Raw genomic sequence first — 19,258 nt, forward strand, 5'->3', positions numbered from 1 at the left:
CCAATCCACTAACTCACTCTTAGATTGATAAAGAGCAAGAATAGAAGTCGTAAGGTCCACATATATAAGCTAGGAAAGAATTAAAAAGGAAATTAACCTGAAAACACGGTTTAGAAATGACTATTGACTTGTGAGTTGATTAATGCCCTCAACTCAAGTTAGAAGCTCAACCATGGTGAGATGAGAACATGTGGGGCGTGTGGCACTTCTTTGGCTTGAGGGAAACCGTTTGTATGCTGAATGGGGGCTACAATTGGAGCAGTGATAGAAAAGATAGGTTTATTCGAGTCAATTCGTTCAGTGCTAGAAATGAGCTGTAAGGCTTTAATCGTGGACGCATTTGATGAGATTTCCCTTGAGAAAATGGTGTAAAGGGCGTTGGCTTTGGGGCGATTAGTTGCAAGGCACATGGAGGTGCGCGCAGGTGGCGATTGGCTGTGACTTGTCTGTTCCATTGACATTCCTTTTGTCGAAATGTGCTGGATCAAGTGTATTCTTCAAATTCACTCTATGAAGGATGAACAACAACAATTAAATTTGTAAGGCTCATCTAGAAAAGGTGAGACAGAATTAAAAGGTCAATTATGTTCAAAACAAGGTTTTGTGATGACTAATCACTTGTGAGTTGATTAATGCCCTCAACTTTATTCAGAAACCTAACAATGGTGGAATGAGAACTTTAGGGCCGTGTGGCACATCCTAGGCTCGAGGAAAACCAATGGTTTGGCGTATGTGCGCAAGAATTCATGAAAAGACGGTTTTCTTCGAGCCAATTCGTCCAACGCCTGAAACGAACCAGGAGTGTTAATGAGGGATGGATGTGATGTGAGATTGGCCTTGAGAAAATGGTTTAAGAGGCTTTGGGCTGATTAGTTCCAATGCACATGCAGGTGCACCTACGTGGGATTGTATTCCATCTATTGAAATGTGTTGGATCAATTCTAATCCACTAATTCACTCTATGAATGATGAAAAACAACAATAAAAGTCATAAGGTCCGTATAAAAAAGGCGAGAATGAATTAATAAGAGAATTAAGCTCAAAACATCGTTTAGAGACGACTAATCACCTGTCAGTTTGTTAATGCCGCCAACTTAAAGTTAAAACCTTCACAATGGCAGGTTGTGGTCATGAAGGACATGTGGCACTTCTTGGGCTCGATGGAAACCGATGGTGGGGCTTATGTGGGCTGCGATTGGAAGAACGAAAGAAAAGGCGGGTTTGTTCGGGGCCAATCCGTCCATTTCTAGTAATGAGCTGGAAGGGTTAAGGTGGGAGGCATTTCATGAGATTTCACTTGAGAAAATAATATAAAAGGCATGGGTTAGGGGCTGATTAGTTGCAATGCACATGGATGTGCACCAAGGCGGCGATTGGCGGGGACTTGGGTGTTGGAATGACATTCCTTCAACGGAAATGTCGTGGATCAATTCCAATCCACTAACTCACTCTTAGATTGATAAAGAGCAAGAATAGAAGTCGTAAGGTCCACATATATAAGCTAGGAAAGAATTAAAAAGGAAATTAACCTGAAAACACGGTTTAGAAATGACTATTGACTTGTGAGTTGATTAATGCCCTCAACTCAAGTTAGAAGCTCAACCATGGTGAGATGAGAACATGTGGGGCGTGTGGCACTTCTTTGGCTTGAGGGAAACCGTTTGTATGCTGAATGGGGGCTACAATTGGAGCAGTGATAGAAAAGATAGGTTTATTCGAGTCAATTCGTTCAGTGCTAGAAATGAGCTGTAAGGCTTTAATCGTGGACGCATTTGATGAGATTTCCCTTGAGAAAATGGTGTAAAGGGCGTTGGCTTTGGGCCGATTAGTTGCAATGCACATGGAGGTGCGCGCAGGTGGCGATTGGCTGTGACTTGTCTGTTCCATTGACATTCCTTTTGTCGAAATGTGCTGGATCAAGTGTATTCTTCAAATTCACTCTATGAAGGATGAACAACAACAATTAAATTTGTAAGGCTCATCTAGAAAAGGTGAGACAGAATTAAAAGGTCAATTATGTTCAAAACAAGGTTTTGTGATGACTAATCACTTGTGAGTTGATTAATGCCCTCAACTTTATTCAGAAACCTAACAATGGTGGAATGAGAACTTTAGGGCCGTGTGGCACATCCTAGGCTCGAGGAAAACCAATGGTTTGGCGTATGTGCGCAAGAATTCATGAAAAGACGGTTTTCTTCGAGCCAATTCGTCCAACGCCTGAAACGAACCAGGAGTGTTAATGAGGGATGGATGTGATGTGAGATTGGCCTTGAGAAAATGGTTTAAGAGGCTTTGGGCTGATTAGTTCCAATGCACATGCAGGTGCACCTACGTGGGATTGTATTCCATCTATTGAAATGTGTTGGATCAATTCTAATCCACTAATTCACTCTATGAATGATGAAAAACAACAATAAAAGTCATAAGGTCCGTATAAAAAAGGCGAGAATGAATTAATAAGAGAATTAAGCTCAAAACATCGTTTAGAGACGACTAATCACCTGTCAGTTTGTTAATGCCGTCAACTTAAAGTTAAAACCTTCACAATGGCAGGTTGTGGTCATGAAGGACATGTGGCACTTCTTGGGCTCGATGGAAACCGATGGTGGGGCTTATGTGGGCTGCGATTGGAAGAACGAAAGAAAAGGCGGGTTTGTTCGGGGCCAATCCGTCCATTTCTAGTAATGAGCTGGAAGGGTTAAGGTGGGAGGCATTTCATGAGATTTCACTTGAGAAAATAATATAAAAGGCATGGGTTAGGGGCTGATTAGTTGCAATGCACATGGATGTGCACCAAGGCGGCGATTGGCGGGGACTTGGGTGTTGGAATGACATTCCTTCAACGGAAATGTCGTGGATCAATTCCAATCCACTAACTCACTCTTAGATTGATAAAGAGCAAGAATAGAAGTCGTAAGGTCCACATATATAAGCTAGGAAAGAATTAAAAAGGAAATTAACCTGAAAACACGGTTTAGAAATGACTATTGACTTGTGAGTTGATTAATGCCCTCAACTCAAGTTAGAAGCTCAACCATGGTGAGATGAGAACATGTGGGGCGTGTGGCACTTCTTTGGCTTGAGGGAAACCGTTTGTATGCTGAATGGGGGCTACAATTGGAGCAGTGATAGAAAAGATAGGTTTATTCGAGTCAATTCGTTCAGTGCTAGAAATGAGCTGTAAGGCTTTAATCGTGGACGCATTTGATGAGATTTCCCTTGAGAAAATGGTGTAAAGGGCGTTGGCTTTGGGGCGATTAGTTGCAATGCACATGGAGGTGCGCGCAGGTGGCGATTGGCTGTGACTTGTCTGTTCCATTGACATTCCTTTTGTCGAAATGTGCTGGATCAAGTGTATTCTTCAAATTCACTCTATGAAGGATGAACAACAACAATTAAATTTGTAAGGCTCATCTAGAAAAGGTGAGACAGAATTAAAAGGTCAATTATGTTCAAAACAAGGTTTTGTGATGACTAATCACTTGTGAGTTGATTAATGCCCTCAACTTTATTCAGAAACCTAACAATGGTGGAATGAGAACTTTAGGGCCGTGTGGCACATCCTAGGCTCGAGGAAAACCAATGGTTTGGCGTATGTGCGCAAGAATTCATGAAAAGACGGTTTTCTTCGAGCCAATTCGTCCAACGCCTGAAACGAACCAGGAGTGTTAATGAGGGATGGATGTGATGTGAGATTGGCCTTGAGAAAATGGTTTAAGAGGCTTTGGGCTGATTAGTTCCAATGCACATGCAGGTGCACCTACGTGGGATTGTATTCCATCTATTGAAATGTGTTGGATCAATTCTAATCCACTAATTCACTCTATGAATGATGAAAAACAACAATAAAAGTCATAAGGTCCGTATAAAAAAGGCGAGAATGAATTAATAAGAGAATTAAGCTCAAAACATCGTTTAGAGACGACTAATCACCTGTCAGTTTGTTAATGCCGCCAACTTAAAGTTAAAACCTTCACAATGGCAGGTTGTGGTCATGAAGGACATGTGGCACTTCTTGGGCTCGATGGAAACCGATGGTGGGGCTTATGTGGGCTGCGATTGGAAGAACGAAAGAAAAGGCGGGTTTGTTCGGGGCCAATCCGTCCATTTCTAGTAATGAGCTGGAAGGGTTAAGGTGGGAGGCATTTCATGAGATTTCACTTGAGAAAATAATATAAAAGGCATGGGTTAGGGGCTGATTAGTTGCAATGCACATGGATGTGCACCAAGGCGGCGATTGGCGGGGACTTGGGTGTTGGAATGACATTCCTTCAACGGAAATGTCGTGGATCAATTCCAATCCACTAACTCACTCTTAGATTGATAAAGAGCAAGAATAGAAGTCGTAAGGTCCACATATATAAGCTAGGAAAGAATTAAAAAGGAAATTAACCTGAAAACACGGTTTAGAAATGACTATTGACTTGTGAGTTGATTAATGCCCTCAACTCAAGTTAGAAGCTCAACCATGGTGAGATGAGAACATGTGGGGCGTGTGGCACTTCTTTGGCTTGAGGGAAACCGTTTGTATGCTGAATGGGGGCTACAATTGGAGCAGTGATAGAAAAGATAGGTTTATTCGAGTCAATTCGTTCAGTGCTAGAAATGAGCTGTAAGGCTTTAATCGTGGACGCATTTGATGAGATTTCCCTTGAGAAAATGGTGTAAAGGGCGTTGGCTTTGGGCCGATTAGTTGCAATGCACATGGAGGTGCGCGCAGGTGGCGATTGGCTGTGACTTGTCTGTTCCATTGACATTCCTTTTGTCGAAATGTGCTGGATCAAGTGTATTCTTCAAATTCACTCTATGAAGGATGAACAACAACAATTAAATTTGTAAGGCTCATCTAGAAAAGGTGAGACAGAATTAAAAGGTCAATTATGTTCAAAACAAGGTTTTGTGATGACTAATCACTTGTGAGTTGATTAATGCCCTCAACTTTATTCAGAAACCTAACAATGGTGGAATGAGAACTTTAGGGCCGTGTGGCACATCCTAGGCTCGAGGAAAACCAATGGTTTGGCGTATGTGCGCAAGAATTCATGAAAAGACGGTTTTCTTCGAGCCAATTCGTCCAACGCCTGAAACGAACCAGGAGTGTTAATGAGGGATGGATGTGATGTGAGATTGGCCTTGAGAAAATGGTTTAAGAGGCTTTGGGCTGATTAGTTCCAATGCACATGCAGGTGCACCTACGTGGGATTGTATTCCATCTATTGAAATGTGTTGGATCAATTCTAATCCACTAATTCACTCTATGAATGATGAAAAACAACAATAAAAGTCATAAGGTCCGTATAAAAAAGGCGAGAATGAATTAATAAGAGAATTAAGCTCAAAACATCGTTTAGAGACGACTAATCACCTGTCAGTTTGTTAATGCCGTCAACTTAAAGTTAAAACCTTCACAATGGCAGGTTGTGGTCATGAAGGACATGTGGCACTTCTTGGGCTCGATGGAAACCGATGGTGGGGCTTATGTGGGCTGCGATTGGAAGAACGAAAGAAAAGGCGGGTTTGTTCGGGGCCAATCCGTCCATTTCTAGTAATGAGCTGGAAGGGTTAAGGTGGGAGGCATTTCATGAGATTTCACTTGAGAAAATAATATAAAAGGCATGGGTTAGGGGCTGATTAGTTGCAATGCACATGGATGTGCACCAAGGCGGCGATTGGCGGGGACTTGGGTGTTGGAATGACATTCCTTCAACGGAAATGTCGTGGATCAATTCCAATCCACTAACTCACTCTTAGATTGATAAAGAGCAAGAATAGAAGTCGTAAGGTCCACATATATAAGCTAGGAAAGAATTAAAAAGGAAATTAACCTGAAAACACGGTTTAGAAATGACTATTGACTTGTGAGTTGATTAATGCCCTCAACTCAAGTTAGAAGCTCAACCATGGTGAGATGAGAACATGTGGGGCGTGTGGCACTTCTTTGGCTTGAGGGAAACCGTTTGTATGCTGAATGGGGGCTACAATTGGAGCAGTGATAGAAAAGATAGGTTTATTCGAGTCAATTCGTTCAGTGCTAGAAATGAGCTGTAAGGCTTTAATCGTGGACGCATTTGATGAGATTTCCCTTGAGAAAATGGTGTAAAGGGCGTTGGCTTTGGGCCGATTAGTTGCAATGCACATGGAGGTGCGCGCAGGTGGCGATTGGCTGTGACTTGTCTGTTCCATTGACATTCCTTTTGTCGAAATGTGCTGGATCAAGTGTATTCTTCAAATTCACTCTATGAAGGATGAACAACAACAATTAAATTTGTAAGGCTCATCTAGAAAAGGTGAGACAGAATTAAAAGGTCAATTATGTTCAAAACAAGGTTTTGTGATGACTAATCACTTGTGAGTTGATTAATGCCCTCAACTTTATTCAGAAACCTAACAATGGTGGAATGAGAACTTTAGGGCCGTGTGGCACATCCTAGGCTCGAGGAAAACCAATGGTTTGGCGTATGTGCGCAAGAATTCATGAAAAGACGGTTTTCTTCGAGCCAATTCGTCCAACGCCTGAAACGAACCAGGAGTGTTAATGAGGGATGGATGTGATGTGAGATTGGCCTTGAGAAAATGGTTTAAGAGGCTTTGGGCTGATTAGTTCCAATGCACATGCAGGTGCACCTACGTGGGATTGTATTCCATCTATTGAAATGTGTTGGATCAATTCTAATCCACTAATTCACTCTATGAATGATGAAAAACAACAATAAAAGTCATAAGGTCCGTATAAAAAAGGCGAGAATGAATTAATAAGAGAATTAAGCTCAAAACATCGTTTAGAGACGACTAATCACCTGTCAGTTTGTTAATGCCGTCAACTTAAAGTTAAAACCTTCACAATGGCAGGTTGTGGTCATGAAGGACATGTGGCACTTCTTGGGCTCGATGGAAACCGATGGTGGGGCTTATGTGGGCTGCGATTGGAAGAACGAAAGAAAAGGCGGGTTTGTTCGGGGCCAATCCGTCCATTTCTAGTAATGAGCTGGAAGGGTTAAGGTGGGAGGCATTTCATGAGATTTCACTTGAGAAAATAATATAAAAGGCATGGGTTAGGGGCTGATTAGTTGCAATGCACATGGATGTGCACCAAGGCGGCGATTGGCGGGGACTTGGGTGTTGGAATGACATTCCTTCAACGGAAATGTCGTGGATCAATTCCAATCCACTAACTCACTCTTAGATTGATAAAGAGCAAGAATAGAAGTCGTAAGGTCCACATATATAAGCTAGGAAAGAATTAAAAAGGAAATTAACCTGAAAACACGGTTTAGAAATGACTATTGACTTGTGAGTTGATTAATGCCCTCAACTCAAGTTAGAAGCTCAACCATGGTGAGATGAGAACATGTGGGGCGTGTGGCACTTCTTTGGCTTGAGGGAAACCGTTTGTATGCTGAATGGGGGCTACAATTGGAGCAGTGATAGAAAAGATAGGTTTATTCGAGTCAATTCGTTCAGTGCTAGAAATGAGCTGTAAGGCTTTAATCGTGGACGCATTTGATGAGATTTCCCTTGAGAAAATGGTGTAAAGGGCGTTGGCTTTGGGGCGATTAGTTGCAATGCACATGGAGGTGCGCGCAGGTGGCGATTGGCTGTGACTTGTCTGTTCCATTGACATTCCTTTTGTCGAAATGTGCTGGATCAAGTGTATTCTTCAAATTCACTCTATGAAGGATGAACAACAACAATTAAATTTGTAAGGCTCATCTAGAAAAGGTGAGACAGAATTAAAAGGTCAATTATGTTCAAAACAAGGTTTTGTGATGACTAATCACTTGTGAGTTGATTAATGCCCTCAACTTTATTCAGAAACCTAACAATGGTGGAATGAGAACTTTAGGGCCGTGTGGCACATCCTAGGCTCGAGGAAAACCAATGGTTTGGCGTATGTGCGCAAGAATTCATGAAAAGACGGTTTTCTTCGAGCCAATTCGTCCAACGCCTGAAACGAACCAGGAGTGTTAATGAGGGATGGATGTGATGTGAGATTGGCCTTGAGAAAATGGTTTAAGAGGCTTTGGGCTGATTAGTTCCAATGCACATGCAGGTGCACCTACGTGGGATTGTATTCCATCTATTGAAATGTGTTGGATCAATTCTAATCCACTAATTCACTCTATGAATGATGAAAAACAACAATAAAAGTCATAAGGTCCGTATAAAAAAGGCGAGAATGAATTAATAAGAGAATTAAGCTCAAAACATCGTTTAGAGACGACTAATCACCTGTCAGTTTGTTAATGCCGTCAACTTAAAGTTAAAACCTTCACAATGGCAGGTTGTGGTCATGAAGGACATGTGGCACTTCTTGGGCTCGATGGAAACCGATGGTGGGGCTTATGTGGGCTGCGATTGGAAGAACGAAAGAAAAGGCGGGTTTGTTCGGGGCCAATCCGTCCATTTCTAGTAATGAGCTGGAAGGGTTAAGGTGGGAGGCATTTCATGAGATTTCACTTGAGAAAATAATATAAAAGGCATGGGTTAGGGGCTGATTAGTTGCAATGCACATGGATGTGCACCAAGGCGGCGATTGGCGGGGACTTGGGTGTTGGAATGACATTCCTTCAACGGAAATGTCGTGGATCAATTCCAATCCACTAACTCACTCTTAGATTGATAAAGAGCAAGAATAGAAGTCGTAAGGTCCACATATATAAGCTAGGAAAGAATTAAAAAGGAAATTAACCTGAAAACACGGTTTAGAAATGACTATTGACTTGTGAGTTGATTAATGCCCTCAACTCAAGTTAGAAGCTCAACCATGGTGAGATGAGAACATGTGGGGCGTGTGGCACTTCTTTGGCTTGAGGGAAACCGTTTGTATGCTGAATGGGGGCTACAATTGGAGCAGTGATAGAAAAGATAGGTTTATTCGAGTCAATTCGTTCAGTGCTAGAAATGAGCTGTAAGGCTTTAATCGTGGACGCATTTGATGAGATTTCCCTTGAGAAAATGGTGTAAAGGGCGTTGGCTTTGGGCCGATTAGTTGCAAGGCACATGGAGGTGCGCGCAGGTGGCGATTGGCTGTGACTTGTCTGTTCCATTGACATTCCTTTTGTCGAAATGTGCTGGATCAAGTGTATTCTTCAAATTCACTCTATGAAGGATGAACAACAACAATTAAATTTGTAAGGCTCATCTAGAAAAGGTGAGACAGAATTAAAAGGTCAATTATGTTCAAAACAAGGTTTTGTGATGACTAATCACTTGTGAGTTGATTAATGCCCTCAACTTTATTCAGAAACCTAACAATGGTGGAATGAGAACTTTAGGGCCGTGTGGCACATCCTAGGCTCGAGGAAAACCAATGGTTTGGCGTATGTGCGCAAGAATTCATGAAAAGACGGTTTTCTTCGAGCCAATTCGTCCAACGCCTGAAACGAACCAGGAGTGTTAATGAGGGATGGATGTGATGTGAGATTGGCCTTGAGAAAATGGTTTAAGAGGCTTTGGGCTGATTAGTTCCAATGCACATGCAGGTGCACCTACGTGGGATTGTATTCCATCTATTGAAATGTGTTGGATCAATTCTAATCCACTAATTCACTCTATGAATGATGAAAAACAACAATAAAAGTCATAAGGTCCGTATAAAAAAGGCGAGAATGAATTAATAAGAGAATTAAGCTCAAAACATCGTTTAGAGACGACTAATCACCTGTCAGTTTGTTAATGCCGTCAACTTAAAGTTAAAACCTTCACAATGGCAGGTTGTGGTCATGAAGGACATGTGGCACTTCTTGGGCTCGATGGAAACCGATGGTGGGGCTTATGTGGGCTGCGATTGGAAGAACGAAAGAAAAGGCGGGTTTGTTCGGGGCCAATCCGTCCATTTCTAGTAATGAGCTGGAAGGGTTAAGGTGGGAGGCATTTCATGAGATTTCACTTGAGAAAATAATATAAAAGGCATGGGTTAGGGGCTGATTAGTTGCAATGCACATGGATGTGCACCAAGGCGGCGATTGGCGGGGACTTGGGTGTTGGAATGACATTCCTTCAACGGAAATGTCGTGGATCAATTCCAATCCACTAACTCACTCTTAGATTGATAAAGAGCAAGAATAGAAGTCGTAAGGTCCACATATATAAGCTAGGAAAGAATTAAAAAGGAAATTAACCTGAAAACACGGTTTAGAAATGACTATTGACTTGTGAGTTGATTAATGCCCTCAACTCAAGTTAGAAGCTCAACCATGGTGAGATGAGAACATGTGGGGCGTGTGGCACTTCTTTGGCTTGAGGGAAACCGTTTGTATGCTGAATGGGGGCTACAATTGGAGCAGTGATAGAAAAGATAGGTTTATTCGAGTCAATTCGTTCAGTGCTAGAAATGAGCTGTAAGGCTTTAATCGTGGACGCATTTGATGAGATTTCCCTTGAGAAAATGGTGTAAAGGGCGTTGGCTTTGGGCCGATTAGTTGCAAGGCACATGGAGGTGCGCGCAGGTGGCGATTGGCTGTGACTTGTCTGTTCCATTGACATTCCTTTTGTCGAAATGTGCTGGATCAAGTGTATTCTTCAAATTCACTCTATGAAGGATGAACAACAACAATTAAATTTGTAAGGCTCATCTAGAAAAGGTGAGACAGAATTAAAAGGTCAATTATGTTCAAAACAAGGTTTTGTGATGACTAATCACTTGTGAGTTGATTAATGCCCTCAACTTTATTCAGAAACCTAACAATGGTGGAATGAGAACTTTAGGGCCGTGTGGCACATCCTAGGCTCGAGGAAAACCAATGGTTTGGCGTATGTGCGCAAGAATTCATGAAAAGACGGTTTTCTTCGAGCCAATTCGTCCAACGCCTGAAACGAACCAGGAGTGTTAATGAGGGATGGATGTGATGTGAGATTGGCCTTGAGAAAATGGTTTAAGAGGCTTTGGGCTGATTAGTTCCAATGCACATGCAGGTGCACCTACGTGGGATTGTATTCCATCTATTGAAATGTGTTGGATCAATTCTAATCCACTAATTCACTCTATGAATGATGAAAAACAACAATAAAAGTCATAAGGTCCGTATAAAAAAGGCGAGAATGAATTAATAAGAGAATTAAGCTCAAAACATCGTTTAGAGACGACTAATCACCTGTCAGTTTGTTAATGCCGTCAACTTAAAGTTAAAACCTTCACAATGGCAGGTTGTGGTCATGAAGGACATGTGGCACTTCTTGGGCTCGATGGAAACCGATGGTGGGGCTTATGTGGGCTGCGATTGGAAGAACGAAAGAAAAGGCGGGTTTGTTCGGGGCCAATCCGTCCATTTCTAGTAATGAGCTGGAAGGGTTAAGGTGGGAGGCATTTCATGAGATTTCACTTGAGAAAATAATATAAAAGGCATGGGTTAGGGGCTGATTAGTTGCAATGCACATGGATGTGCACCAAGGCGGCGATTGGCGGGGACTTGGGTGTTGGAATGACATTCCTTCAACGGAAATGTCGTGGATCAATTCCAATCCACTAACTCACTCTTAGATTGATAAAGAGCAAGAATAGAAGTCGTAAGGTCCACATATATAAGCTAGGAAAGAATTAAAAAGGAAATTAACCTGAAAACACGGTTTAGAAATGACTATTGACTTGTGAGTTGATTAATGCCCTCAACTCAAGTTAGAAGCTCAACCATGGTGAGATGAGAACATGTGGGGCGTGTGGCACTTCTTTGGCTTGAGGGAAACCGTTTGTATGCTGAATGGGGGCTACAATTGGAGCAGTGATAGAAAAGATAGGTTTATTCGAGTCAATTCGTTCAGTGCTAGAAATGAGCTGTAAGGCTTTAATCGTGGACGCATTTGATGAGATTTCCCTTGAGAAAATGGTGTAAAGGGCGTTGGCTTTGGGCCGATTAGTTGCAAGGCACATGGAGGTGCGCGCAGGTGGCGATTGGCTGTGACTTGTCTGTTCCATTGACATTCCTTTTGTCGAAATGTGCTGGATCAAGTGTATTCTTCAAATTCACTCTATGAAGGATGAACAACAACAATTAAATTTGTAAGGCTCATCTAGAAAAGGTGAGACAGAATTAAAAGGTCAATTATGTTCAAAACAAGGTTTTGTGATGACTAATCACTTGTGAGTTGATTAATGCCCTCAACTTTATTCAGAAACCTAACAATGGTGGAATGAGAACTTTAGGGCCGTGTGGCACATCCTAGGCTCGAGGAAAACCAATGGTTTGGCGTATGTGCGCAAGAATTCATGAAAAGACGGTTTTCTTCGAGCCAATTCGTCCAACGCCTGAAACGAACCAGGAGTGTTAATGAGGGATGGATGTGATGTGAGATTGGCCTTGAGAAAATGGTTTAAGAGGCTTTGGGCTGATTAGTTCCAATGCACATGCAGGTGCACCTACGTGGGATTGTATTCCATCTATTGAAATGTGTTGGATCAATTCTAATCCACTAATTCACTCTATGAATGATGAAAAACAACAATAAAAGTCATAAGGTCCGTATAAAAAAGGCGAGAATGAATTAATAAGAGAATTAAGCTCAAAACATCGTTTAGAGACGACTAATCACCTGTCAGTTTGTTAATGCCGTCAACTTAAAGTTAAAACCTTCACAATGGCAGGTTGTGGTCATGAAGGACATGTGGCACTTCTTGGGCTCGATGGAAACCGATGGTGGGGCTTATGTGGGCTGCGATTGGAAGAACGAAAGAAAAGGCGGGTTTGTTCGGGGCCAATCCGTCCATTTCTAGTAATGAGCTGGAAGGGTTAAGGTGGGAGGCATTTCATGAGATTTCACTTGAGAAAATAATATAAAAGGCATGGGTTAGGGGCTGATTAGTTGCAATGCACATGGATGTGCACCAAGGCGGCGATTGGCGGGGACTTGGGTGTTGGAATGACATTCCTTCAACGGAAATGTCGTGGATCAATTCCAATCCACTAACTCACTCTTAGATTGATAAAGAGCAAGAATAGAAGTCGTAAGGTCCACATATATAAGCTAGGAAAGAATTAAAAAGGAAATTAACCTGAAAACACGGTTTAGAAATGACTATTGACTTGTGAGTTGATTAATGCCCTCAACTCAAGTTAGAAGCTCAACCATGGTGAGATGAGAACATGTGGGGCGTGTGGCACTTCTTTGGCTTGAGGGAAACCGTTTGTATGCTGAATGGGGGCTACAATTGGAGCAGTGATAGAAAAGATAGGTTTATTCGAGTCAATTCGTTCAGTGCTAGAAATGAGCTGTAAGGCTTTAATCGTGGACGCATTTGATGAGATTTCCCTTGAGAAAATGGTGTAAAGGGCGTTGGCTTTGGGCCGATTAGTTGCAAGGCACATGGAGGTGCGCGCAGGTGGCGATTGGCTGTGACTTGTCTGTTCCATTGACATTCCTTTTGTCGAAATGTGCTGGATCAAGTGTATTCTTCAAATTCACTCTATGAAGGATGAACAACAACAATTAAATTTGTAAGGCTCATCTAGAAAAGGTGAGACAGAATTAAAAGGTCAATTATGTTCAAAACAAGGTTTTGTGATGACTAATCACTTGTGAGTTGATTAATGCCCTCAACTTTATTCAGAAACCTAACAATGGTGGAATGAGAACTTTAGGGCCGTGTGGCACATCCTAGGCTCGAGGAAAACCAATGGTTTGGCGTATGTGCGCAAGAATTCATGAAAAGACGGTTTTCTTCGAGCCAATTCGTCCAACGCCTGAAACGAACCAGGAGTGTTAATGAGGGATGGATGTGATGTGAGATTGGCCTTGAGAAAATGGTTTAAGAGGCTTTGGGCTGATTAGTTCCAATGCACATGCAGGTGCACCTACGTGGGATTGTATTCCATCTATTGAAATGTGTTGGATCAATTCTAATCCACTAATTCACTCTATGAATGATGAAAAACAACAATAAAAGTCATAAGGTCCGTATAAAAAAGGCGAGAATGAATTAATAAGAGAATTAAGCTCAAAACATCGTTTAGAGACGACTAATCACCTGTCAGTTTGTTAATGCCGTCAACTTAAAGTTAAAACCTTCACAATGGCAGGTTGTGGTCATGAAGGACATGTGGCACTTCTTGGGCTCGATGGAAACCGATGGTGGGGCTTATGTGGGCTGCGATTGGAAGAACGAAAGAAAAGGCGGGTTTGTTCGGGGCCAATCCGTCCATTTCTAGTAATGAGCTGGAAGGGTTAAGGTGGGAGGCATTTCATGAGATTTCACTTGAGAAAATAATATAAAAGGCATGGGTTAGGGGCTGATTAGTTGCAATGCACATGGATGTGCACCAAGGCGGCGATTGGCGGGGACTTGGGTGTTGGAATGACATTCCTTCAACGGAAATGTCGTGGATCAATTCCAATCCACTAACTCACTCTTAGATTGATAAAGAGCAAGAATAGAAGTCGTAAGGTCCACATATATAAGCTAGGAAAGAATTAAAAAGGAAATTAACCTGAAAACACGGTTTAGAAATGACTATTGACTTGTGAGTTGATTAATGCCCTCAACTCAAGTTAGAAGCTCAACCATGGTGAGATGAGAACATGTGGGGCGTGTGGCACTTCTTTGGCTTGAGGGAAACCGTTTGTATGCTGAATGGGGGCTACAATTGGAGCAGTGATAGAAAAGATAGGTTTATTCGAGTCAATTCGTTCAGTGCTAGAAATGAGCTGTAAGGCTTTAATCGTGGACGCATTTGATGAGATTTCCCTTGAGAAAATGGTGTAAAGGGCGTTGGCTTTGGGCCGATTAGTTGCAAGGCACATGGAGGTGCGCGCAGGTGGCGATTGGCTGTGACTTGTCTGTTCCATTGACATTCCTTTTGTCGAAATGTGCTGGATCAAGTGTATTCTTCAAATTCACTCTATGAAGGATGAACAACAACAATTAAATTTGTAAGGCTCATCTAGAAAAGGTGAGACAGAATTAAAAGGTCAATTATGTTCAAAACAAGGTTTTGTGATGACTAATCACTTGTGAGTTGATTAATGCCCTCAACTTTATTCAGAAACCTAACAATGGTGGAATGAGAACTTTAGGGCCGTGTGGCACATCCTAGGCTCGAGGAAAACCAATGGTTTGGCGTATGTGCGCAAGAATTCATGAAAAGACGGTTTTCTTCGAGCCAATTCGTCCAACGCCTGAAACGAACCAGGAGTGTTAATGAGGGATGGATGTGATGTGAGATTGGCCTTGAGAAAATGGTTTAAGAGGCTTTGGGCTGATTAGTTCCAATGCACATGCAGGTGCACCTACGTGGGATTGTATTCCATCTATTGAAATGTGTTGGATCAATTCTAATCCACTAATTCACTCTATGAATGATGAAAAACAACAATAAAAGTCATAAGGTCCGTATAAAAAAGGCGAGAATGAATTAATAAGAGAATTAAGCTCAAAACATCGTTTAGAGACGACTAATCACCTGTCAGTTTGTTAATGCCGTCAACTTAAAGTTAAAACCTTCACAATGGCAGGTTGTGGTCATGAAGGACATGTGGCACTTCTTGGGCTCGATGGAAACCGATGGTGGGGCTTATGTGGGCTGCGATTGGAAGAACGAAAGAAAAGGCGGGTTTGTTCGGGGCCAATCCGTCCATTTCTAGTAATGAGCTGGAAGGGTTAAGGTGGGAGGCATTTCATGAGATTTCACTTGAGAAAATAATATAAAAGGCATGGGTTAGGGGCTGATTAGTTGCAATGCACATGGATGTGCACCAAGGCGGCGATTGGCGGGGACTTGGGTGTTGGAATGACATTCCTTCAACGGAAATGTCGTGGATCAATTCCAATCCACTAACTCACTCTTAGATTGATAAAGAGCAAGAATAGAAGTCGTAAGGTCCACATATATAAGCTAGGAAAGAATTAAAAAGGAAATTAACCTGAAAACACGGTTTAGAAATGACTATTGACTTGTGAGTTGATTAATGCCCTCAACTCAAGTTAGAAGCTCAACCATGGTGAGATGAGAACATGTGGGGCGTGTGGCACTTCTTTGGCTTGAGGGAAACCGTTTGTATGCTGAATGGGGGCTACAATTGGAGCAGTGATAGAAAAGATAGGTTTATTCGAGTCAATTCGTTCAGTGCTAGAAATGAGCTGTAAGGCTTTAATCGTGGACGCATTTGATGAGATTTCCCTTGAGAAAATGGTGTAAAGGGCGTTGGCTTTGGGGCGATTAGTTGCAAGGCACATGGAGGTGCGCGCAGGTGGCGATTGGCTGTGACTTGTCTGTTCCATTGACATTCCTTTTGTCGAAATGTGCTGGATCAAGTGTATTCTTCAAATTCACTCTATGAAGGATGAACAACAACAATTAAATTTGTAAGGCTCATCTAGAAAAGGTGAGACAGAATTAAAAGGTCAATTATGTTCAAAACAAGGTTTTGTGATGACTAATCACTTGTGAGTTGATTAATGCCCTCAACTTTATTCAGAAACCTAACAATGGTGGAATGAGAACTTTAGGGCCGTGTGGCACATCCTAGGCTCGAGGAAAACCAATGGTTTGGCGTATGTGCGCAAGAATTCATGAAAAGACGGTTTTCTTCGAGCCAATTCGTCCAACGCCTGAAACGAACCAGGAGTGTTAATGAGGGATGGATGTGATGTGAGATTGGCCTTGAGAAAATGGTTTAAGAGGCTTTGGGCTGATTAGTTCCAATGCACATGCAGGTGCACCTACGTGGGATTGTATTCCATCTATTGAAATGTGTTGGATCAATTCTAATCCACTAATTCACTCTATGAATGATGAAAAACAACAATAAAAGTCATAAGGTCCGTATAAAAAAGGCGAGAATGAATTAATAAGAGAATTAAGCTCAAAACATCGTTTAGAGACGACTAATCACCTGTCAGTTTGTTAATGCCGTCAACTTAAAGTTAAAACCTTCACAATGGCAGGTTGTGGTCATGAAGGACATGTGGCACTTCTTCTTGGGCTCGATGGAAACCGATGGTGGGGCTTATGTGGGCTGCGATTGGAAGAACGAAAGAAAAGGCGGGTTTGTTCGGGGCCAATCCGTCCATTTCTAGTAATGAGCTGGAAGGGTTAAGGTGGGAGGCATTTCATGAGATTTCACTTGAGAAAATAATATAAAAGGCATGGGTTAGGGGCTGATTAGTTGCAATGCACATGGATGTGCACCAAGGCGGCGATTGGCGGGGACTTGGGTGTTGGAATGACATTCCTTCAACGGAAATGTCGTGGATCAATTCCAATCCACTAACTCACTCTTAGATTGATAAAGAGCAAGAATAGAAGTCGTAAGGTCCACATATATAAGCTAGGAAAGAATTAAAAAGGAAATTAACCTGAAAACACGGTTTAGAAATGACTATTGACTTGTGAGTTGATTAATGCCCTCAACTCAAGTTAGAAGCTCAACCATGGTGAGATGAGAACATGTGGGGCGTGTGGCACTTCTTTGGCTTGAGGGAAACCGTTTGTATGCTGAATGGGGGCTACAATTGGAGCAGTGATAGAAAAGATAGGTTTATTCGAGGTCAATTCGTTCAGTGCTAGAAATGAGCTGTAAGGCTTTAATCGTGGAGCATTTGATGAGATTTCCCTTGAGAAAATGGTGTAAAGGGCGTTGGCTTTGGGGGCGATTAGTTGCAAGGCACATGGAGGTGCGCGCAGGTGGCGATTGGCTGTGACTTGTCTGTTCCATTGACATTCCTTTTGTCGAAATGTGCTGGATCAAGTGTATTCTTCAAATTCACTCTATGAAGGATGAACAACAACAATTAAATTTGTAAGGCTCATCTAGAAAAGGTGAGACAGAATTAAAAGGTCAATTATGTTCAACACAAGGTTTTGTGATGACTAATCACTTGTGAGTTGATTAATGCCCTCAACTTTATTCAGAAACCTAACAATGGTGGAATGAGAACTTTAGGGCCGTGTGGCACATCCTAGGCTCGAGGAAAACCAATGTTTGGCGTATGTGCGCAAGAATTCATGAAAAGACGGTTTTCTTCGAGCCAATTCGTCCAACGCCTGAAACGAACCAGGAGTGTTAATGAGGGATGGATGTGATGTGAGATTGGCCTTGAGAAAAATGGTTTAAGAGGCTTTGGGCTGATTAGTTCCAATGCACATGCAGGTGCACCTACGTGGGATTGTATTCCATCTATTGAAATGTGTTGGATCAATTCTAATCCACTAATTCACTCTATGAATGATGAAAAACAACAATAAAAGTCATAAGGTCCGTATAAAAAAGGCGAGAATGAATTAATAAGAGAATTAAGCTCAAAACATCGTTTAGAGACGACTAATCACCTGTCAGTTTGTTAATGCCGTCAACTTAAAGTTAAAACCTTCACAATGGCAGGTTGTGGTCATGAAGGACATGTGGCACTTCTTGGGCTCGATGGAAACCGATGGTGGGGCTTATGTGGGCTGCGATTGGAAGAACGAAAGAAAAGGCGGGTTTGTTCGGGGCCAATCCGTCCATTTCTAGTAATGAGCTGGAAGGGTTAAGGTGGGAGGCATTTCATGAGATTTCACTTGAGAAAATAATATAAAAGGCATGGGTTAGGGGCTGATTAGTTGCAATGCACATGGATGTGCACCAAGGCGGCGATTGGCGGGGACTTGGGTGTTGGAATGACATTCCTTCAACGGAAATGTCGTGGATCAATTCCAATCCACTAACTCACTCTTAGATTGATAAAGAGCAAGAATAGAAGTCGTAAGGTCCACATATATAAGCTAGGAAAGAATTAAAAAGGAAATTAACTGAAAACACGGTTTAGAAATGACTATTGACTTGTGAGTTGATTAATGCCCCTCAACTCAAGTTAGAAGCTCAACCATGGTGAGATGAGAACATGTGGGGCGTGTGTGGCACTTCTTTGGCTTGAGGGAAACCGTTTGTATGCTGAATGGGGGCTACAATTGGAGCAGTGATAGAAAAGATAGGTTTTATTCGAGTCAATTCGTTCAGTGCTAGAAATGAGCTGTAAGGCTTTAATCGTGGACGCATTTGATGAGATTTCCCTTGAGAAAATGGTGTAAAGGGCGTTGGCTTTGGGCCGATTAGTTGCAAGGCACATGGAGGTTGCGCGCAGGTGGCGATTGGCTGTGACTTGTCTGTTCCATTGACATTCCTTTTGTCGAAATGTGCTGGATCAAGTGTATTCTTCAAATTCACTCTATGAAGGATGAACAACAACAATTAAATTTGTAAGGCTCATCTAGAAAAGGGTGAGACAGAATTAAAAGGTCAATTATGTTCAAAACAAGGTTTTTGTGATGACTAATCACTTGTGAGTTGATTA

This window comes from Carya illinoinensis, chromosome 4 (genome assembly GCF_018687715.1).
Source record: "Carya illinoinensis cultivar Pawnee chromosome 4, C.illinoinensisPawnee_v1, whole genome shotgun sequence".
Classification (NCBI taxonomy): Eukaryota; Viridiplantae; Streptophyta; class Magnoliopsida; order Fagales; family Juglandaceae; genus Carya; species Carya illinoinensis.